This window comes from Brachyistius frenatus, unplaced genomic scaffold (assembly GCF_029030835.1).
Source record: "Brachyistius frenatus isolate BFR_SWC_R1_liver_20210118 unplaced genomic scaffold, ASM2903083v1 Contig_48, whole genome shotgun sequence".
In the NCBI taxonomy this organism is placed as follows: domain Eukaryota; kingdom Metazoa; phylum Chordata; class Actinopteri; family Embiotocidae; genus Brachyistius; species Brachyistius frenatus.
The window spans coordinates 533,731-541,945 of NW_027210647.1; positions in this window are offsets into that span (position 1 = coordinate 533,731).

Below are 8,215 nucleotides of genomic sequence, written 5' to 3' on the forward strand. Positions count from 1 at the left end.
TCAGGCCATCAGATTTATTCTGCTTGCTTGGCTTGAAGTTGGACAAATGTGTAATCTGGACAGATTACTATGATTACTTTTAATTGGTAACTCTGTCGGAAAACTTGTTTTTGGGCCGAGCTTGCTTTTGTGTCTTTGTTATTCTGCTTAATAGTAATTAACGAATAGCAAAAATGAACGTCGCCGTCTTTACAGAACTCGGATAGTTTTCAGCGTGAGTGTCACAGCGCTGCATTCCTCTCCGTGCTCAGTAATTCTGAATCCTGGCAACAAGTCAGGAGAGCTCATGCTGATGGACTGAAGAATGTAATTAGAGGAAACAGACTGCATTAGATCACATTAGACTTCACCAGGTCAGCAGGCAGTTCGCATGTCATCTGTTGACAGATCATTTGTTTTCAAGTTCCTCGACTGCCCGTTATGATCAGCTTTGTGGACGGTTATCTTCGGAAGTAATTGCCCACTGAGTTTGGTCTTCCATTACATTTTTTTTGAGTGTTTTATCTTGTTTCTACATTAAACCAGGATTGCAGCTATCAAAGTAAATATAAAGTGACAGTGTGTTTAGGTATTCCGAGTGCTGAAAACAAACAAAATATATTGAAGAGATTTATGTTAATGATACAGTTTAGGTTGAAATGAGTCTCAGAATTACTAGTTTACTCATCTGTAGAGGTCCTGTCAATAAAGTTTTGAACATATTCAACTTTCCAGGATATAATAAAAGTGGATGTTTTGGAAAGCTAACAAAAATGACTGTTCAGTCAGTGTTAACTAACGGGATACCACTTGTACTGGTCCTGATTGACAGCTGATCTCCTCTGTGGGGTTGCTGCATTTAGATCCCGCCGAGGATGAAATGTCAGGTGGGGGATCCTCTGTGGTTTCTGAGGGCTGTCACTGGCTCAACCCTCAGGGGAGGTCCTGCCCAGCTCGGCGCCGTGGCGATGGGCCTTCCCTCGCCCTGGCAACCAGACTGGGGTTAAATTAGGAAAGGCTAACCCCAGAAGTGTGGTGGAGACGAGGGCGAGGTCAAGCGCTCTGGTCTGCTTTGATGATGGTGGAGGTTGGAGAGCGCAGCAGACAGACGCTCTTCATCTGCAGCCGACAGGCCGAGGACGGATCGAGTGCTGCTGATCATTAATGCTGCTCCTTTTTGGCTTCATGCGTTTGGGGACGAGAGTTATGTGTATATTCATATGTCTGATGTCACCATTCACTTTACTGATAGAGGCTGCAGCATATTTTTTGACGGTCCGTTTCTTTTTACAGCCGCCCTTCTTCGTGAGAAATATTTTAGAAGTGTTGGAAACTGTCTCTTGTAGTTGGCGTCACCAGCATGTCAATCTCCGGAGTCCTCCACAGGAGGTTAAGCGCTCTGATGAGAGAGATACAGCAGAGTCAGAAATGTTTAGGCCTATCTTTTACTAAAACAGTTAGGACAACTCTATCATGCCACAGCGTATCATACGGCCGTCCGTCCGCCGCACAGTACTGTCAGTGGCGTGTTTGGCCTTGGGTGGGTGTGAAAAGCAAGACGAGCTACGTTTGGGCTGTAAAAACTTTGTGGTTAGGGAAAGGAAACGTTTTTGGTTTGTAGTAAATGTGACACAGTCATGATTTGGTGAGGTTGTAGGCACAAAACCCACATTTGGCTCGGAAAAGCTCATCGTTTGTTTTACAATAAGTAATGTTACGTTAGCAACGTGACATCGGTCACTTAAGTCAACGTGCATTATGTCAGTTTAATATGTTACGTTATATCCGTAACTCATTTGCATTGTTTGTTCTTTCCGACCACCTCCGATCTCCCTCCCTCCCTCCCTCCCCGACTCTCAATTCGTCACATGACCTCCTTCTTCGCCCCTTCTGGCAAAGTGACCTATACCTGAATACATTTTAAGTATCGCTGCCTCCAAAACCTCTGAGGGCTGTGAACGTCTCTGCCTCTGACTTGGAGGTCAAACTATAAAGCCTTCGGACTTTACCGTCACCGAATGCTTGTGGGAGGAAGAGGAGGAGGAAGAGAAGGAGGAGAGGCTGAGGGAGACTATGTGAAGCAGCGGATGATTTGTCGTTTAAACTTACATTTTTCCCAAACAAATATAACCGACTTTGGAACACATCAAAGCTGCCAACTAAAAAAGGGAACGAGCCTGTCATTGGTTGTAGCCGGGCCATATCGCGAACACATGGCCCCGGCCAGGAGGCGCGGTTATACCCCGTTTGGCGGTAAAACATCAAGAACTGAAAGTGAAAGAGAGTAAACGAAAACCGTAGGGGTGCAATAACGCGACCAATAAAGAGACCGTATCGCGGAGTTTGGGTTTCGAACTCCGTGCCCTCGTGCGAGTCAAATATCAGAGGAAGAGAGGTGTGGATGAATGTTTTGGTGGATGCAGATGAGGAGCGAGGGCCAGCTGTCGACCTGATGTTTTCCTGTTCCCACATGACCGTGAATAGATCTGACTATGTGATTCGGTTGTTTTCTCACAACGCAGTGGCCAAAAATGTTATCACATCAAGGAACACGTTACCGTAAAAGATCTAGGATCAATTTTTGGATTCCAAATGTTTTGGAGCCACATTTTTTACAATATTTTGGGAGGAGATAAGTCTTATTTTTGAAAGTCTGCAAGCAGATGTTTTCAGACTCACTCGGGGTGGTAAACTTGAAGTCTGTCTGCACGAGTGTATTTATATTTTTAGTATACTAAATACTTGTTTGCCAAACAACTGCTGTTCATCATAGTCCTTCGGAGGCTCTGCTTGCTTGCACAGATATTGGGCAATATTTGCTCCGAAATGCACCACAAGAATTAAAAAATATAGAGAATATATATATTTTTTAAATGGATAAATCTACAGTTTTGTTGCTGTGTTGAATCAAGAGAGACAAATTCAGACAAGAAATACTTAACTTCACATCAAATTAAATTTAGTGATGCTTACAACCATAATTTTGGTTTGTGACCAGAATAAAATTGGCTTTGATCAGCGCGCAGCCTCGCTGGCCCGTTCACCGTCATCATCATCATCTGTGACTGGTCAAAGATGTCATGTGGCTAACCTCATATTCTCAATTTACTGCCATCGTTTTATTATAAATCTGTTTACTAGTTGTGTTTTAGAAACATCTGCTCTCAAAGATACTTGCAAACTTCTCCAATGTTTTAATTAATAAAACTCGCTAGTATGATAGTGTTCAAAATGCTGTAATGTATTTAAATCACAGAGATAGTGGCAAGATGTCATACCACAGCAGATAAACACGTTCTTCAAAATAAAACTGAACCATCGGCCGCAAGATCTTTGCAAATTTGTGTTTTTGAATTCTTTTCATTCTTTCTCACAGATTGGGAAGGATACGAGATGAAGGTGGGAACAGTGAGAATTTGTTTTTCTCTCATAAAGAATAACTTGCACGAATCTGCACTTCTGGCAGTGAAAAACAAACACTCAGGATTAATCGCTGCTTCTATAACTCTCGACCACACAGAGCCTCCGTCCCAGCTATTCAAAACTCGAAACTTGTCACAACAAAGGAAGTTAGTTTCTCTCTTCTTTTTTTTTTTCCTGCGATGTAAAAACGAGATGTATTGCCAAAGTATGGGCTATAGCAAGGATAGCCACGTCCACAAATAGATTACTTCTCATAATTGTGTTCGCTCGTCAAGACGCTCAAAGAAGGATTATCAAAATAAAAGCAAGCAGGGAGAACAAGCGAGTGATCGGGAGGAAGGAGGAAATGCTGTCCATCTGTGTGGAAATCTGAAAGACTAAAAGCATAGATTCTTCATTGGTTCATTATGATTGTACCAACATGAACTCTTAAACACGGCAGCAAAGGTTAAAGTGAACTATTCAACCTACGTGACACCTGAACCAAGAAACTGTCGCTATCTGTATTACTCCCTGAATGAAAACAGAGCGACAACTGTTCAATGTTCAGTTTCGGCTCAGCCCAGCTCCGGTCAATCCCGTCTCTGTTATACAATGAAGGGTCAACTGACCTCCCTCGGAAACTGAAAAGAAAATGCATGAAACCCCTGTCCTCCTCGTCCTGCAAGTTTCAGTCGGGGTTGAACCAGAGCCCCGGCGGCAGCCCTGCCGTTGTTCTGCCGCAGCCTGTCCTGACGTCAGACGGTTATTTGAAGAGGGTCTCTGGCTCCTGGTCAGGTTTCCCACAGGGCCCAGACTCAGCCCATCTCCCTGACCCCCCGGGAGGCAGAGGTCACGCATGAGAGAGGGGAATGAAAAGGGCCACCCCTCTGATTTATGACCCAGCGTAGCTATAGGATACCTTCAGCTCGGGGATGGCTTTCGTTACAGAGGCGGGGGCACACCGAGTCAGATTTCCCCCAGCGCCTCCTGCCAGCGTCGGCTTACGATTTCAGCCGTTTAGGGGGAGAACTTTGGCATCCTGTGTCGAATTCCTGATTGTTTTGTCGTGTGTTCGGACAATAAGCAGGCACAACGCAGTCGCCATTTATTTTTTGACTAATTCCCCGGTGGGTTTCATTCCCAGATGTCAGCCAGCTGTTGTAATTTGGAACAATATTACATAACAGATTCGACTGGTGCTGGGTGGGATGATTCCAGCCATTCCTTGGACTCTGTTGTGAGGATTTTTATTTTAGTCTGTCAGAAGACATGTCAGTCAGGAGTCGATGTGTGTCTGTATCAGATCAAGATGAGGAGGCACGTCTTGGTTCCCTCACACACACTCATGGTTCATGACCTCAGCTGGCTGTTTGTTAAAACCCTGTAATTTATTTCAATTCATTTAAATACAACCCCCGTAGCTTCTTCTTAAACTACGACGATGACTTTATCTGATCATTTTTACTGCCTCTGAATGACTAAGTAACAGTATTTTGACAAGTGACCTGCTGGTACTATCCACTGCAGACAATAACTCTGCAGATCATTTTCTAATAAAATACTGCAGTTATTACACGGCAAAAATGAAGTTATTCATTTTGCACTGAGAAATTATGCTTAACGTGTAGATGGTCATCAGGCAAACAGACTTTTGAGTGATTCTGTAAATTTTGCATCGCTCAGAGAAAACAAAACGTTCCCCCCCCAAAAAAAATTAAATACTCTTGCTGTTTTCCATGTCCTGAGGCCTTTCCATTACCATTCTTAATTTATTCCATGCGGTTCCTGTTTTCTACCAAAAGCACACTCAAAAATCAAGCAGATATAGTCTTCGAGTGCACTTAAAGCAGTTGTGATTAATATGACTGAATCTCATGATTCAAATTAATTGCTAATGTTCCTTTGTATTTCCTGGTTCTGTAAACTATTTGTTTTACCATATTAACTTTATATACCGCCCGTCATCGTGCCAGACCTGTCAGTCCACTAGACCGTACCGTGTCGGTGTTCTACCTTGACCTTGCGTGGAAAGTAAACGCATTTATGAGCTGCCCGTTCTCATTGACAGTGAGGGAAATGCTGCCCAGGTCATGTGACGATGTACAAAGAGTAATGAAGTCTAAGTAAGCTTGAGGTCAGGGGGTGGTTGATTGGAATAAGAACAGAATTTCCTCCCAGGAGACTGCAGTTTGTGTCCATGATGTAATGTTTCTTAAGTAAAGGGCTTAATTTAACCAAAACCATGATCTTTTGTTCACCTTAACCCAGCAGGTTTTGTGCCTAAAACTCACCACATTGCTACCGTGTCACATTTAACCCAAACTACGATCTTTTCCTCGGCATAACCACGTCGTAAGGTGCCTTACTGTTCACTTCTCGATGAGGCAACGTGGCACTGACACGTTTTCCTCGAGTGGACTGACGAGTGCATTAAACACGGGCACGATGCCGGGTTGAATAATATGTAAACGTGGTAATGACAACTAAAAAAAAAATAAAATCTTCTAATGAAGGTATATTTTGTCACTTTTCCACTGTGAAAGAATTATAACCTCACTCGCCTGTCAGAATCAATATATGATTCGGAGGCGGGACGGGAATATTTAGAGTCCCCGTTGCTCGCATCTTCTCGATGTTTCCAGCGCATCTCTAGTGAAAGCGTGTCTTCGTAACAGCAGCTAATTGGCTAAAACAGTTGATTCCTCTCCTGGCAGACTCCTTTCTGACGGTTGTGTGCGTACGTTTTTCAGCCTCTCTGTCCATGAGTCATGAACCGAGCTGCTCTCAAGCGTAGACATCCGCTGTGTGCCGAAGCTTTTGGCGCAGAAGAACTAGGCCAGATTTGACACACTTCACAACCCATGCTAACCCTGACACACATTATTGCTTCTCAGAGCACCGAGGAGGAAAAAAAAGAAATCCCAGCTACAAATGCAACACACTCGGACACAAAATGATCGTATTTGATCTGAGCTGTTATCAAACGGTTGAATTGGGGGAATTTTTACAAAAGAAGCTCTCCGCTTGAGTTCAATACTGTTTTATACTGCAGGCTAAAGGGAATCAGATTTACATCCACTGTCTGAGAAATATGTCTGTTATGATTTAGTGGTGCTAGAAGCCTTTAAGCAAAGAAACGGCAAAGAAAAGCCACAACTGCGTGTGCAGTTCATAAACAGTTTACATTTGTTGTCTATTAAGTTGCTAAGAATAGTTGTGTTGATTTTCAAGAGATGCTTTTATTCAGTAAAATCTCCTGTCTGTCAAGTTATAAGTGGGTCAGAACTTTGCTGAGCAGGATTTGCCGGTGGGCAGAAGTGTAAAGCGGCAGGTCTTTGAGCCCCCTGTGGTGTTTCTTTTTTTTTTTTTTATGCGAGTGAAAAACCACATCAGCAGCATCAAAGCCCGGAGTGGTGGAGTCCTGCTAGTTTATCATCCACTTTTTGAGCTACCAGGCGTTTTTTTTACAAGCAAGTCTTAAACAGGTTCACCAACTTTCCCTGCAAAAAAAAAAAAAAAAAAAAAAATGTTGCTTGCTCAGCGCTAGACCGACCTAAACCTTTTCCAAGCCTATAATAATAAGATCCCGGTCGTCCTTTGCCAGCTGTTGTCTGTTTATTTCCAGGCAGACTGAGGAAGAAAAAGGCCAAACCCAAAATACGACCATATGTTTAAACCTTGTCCTATGAACCCAAAACAGGATGTCACAGCAGGCCCTCCGGTCAGAGCAACTGACAGAGACACAGACACACAGGAGGGCTATTGTTTTGTTCTGTTTTGGGAAAGGGAAGTGTGGTAAAGATGCAGAGACATTAGCCATGTGTGTAGTTATTATACACTGTATGTGTTGCTGTTTGAAGCTTACAAGCTTGCAAAATTATGTTGACTGTGTGCGCAAGTGAGCCCAGGGAATGTGTCAGATGTTTGTATCCTTTCAATGTCCTTAAAGCAGTTTGTGCTATATCAAAGGGAAAGCCCGTCTTTAAATAGAAATCATGTATTTTTTTTTTTTGCTGCCTTTGTGAGTTTGATGAAGTCTCTAAACTGCTGAATGAGTCATCTTTCAGACTAATCCTGGAGCTGCTTCAGGGATGGTGAATAACAGGATAATTGGCAGCAGTGCAGCCCACAAGATGACATTATCAGGAAACATTTTCTAATTCCCATCTGTAAGCTCCACAGATAGAGAAATTTCTTTTAGATATCTTAAGGAATTGCTTGATTTACTTTTATGCCAAGACATGAATAAAATAAACACAATTTTCAAGTCTGTATACAGTAAATGATGTACCTGGAGCTAAACACCTGTTGGCATGTGAGCTTTATAAGTGCTGGATGGTGTATTTTGTTACCTCTACCTTCATGGATTAATTACAAGACCTCGAGTGTAACAAGCTGACCTGGGCCCGGTTGGTGAAGTTTGCCGCTAGTTCCATCATGGACACGTGACATCACCTTTTGTGTTAATTTCTCATCAGTAGAAACGCAATATTAGCAATCCATGCATGAGAATGAGAAAATACGGCTGACTTTGCAAATTTATTTGCAATTTCTAAGTGATGTTAATTTATGGGAAGGCACCATACTAGTCTCTTAGTACTAATTAGTGATAATTAATAGTAACCTCTTAAATGAAACTTTTGATTATGAATTTGTGATCCTTGTAGTTTTTAGTTTTAGGTGGTTTTGTCCGTATGCTCAGCTAAGTATGCCAGCTGCTGGTACATATTTATCATATACAGACAAGAAATTCCCTTTAAACACATTTTATATACACAAAAAAGAAGCAGAAAATATCTGTCAATCAGCAATATTCACAATCTCACAATAG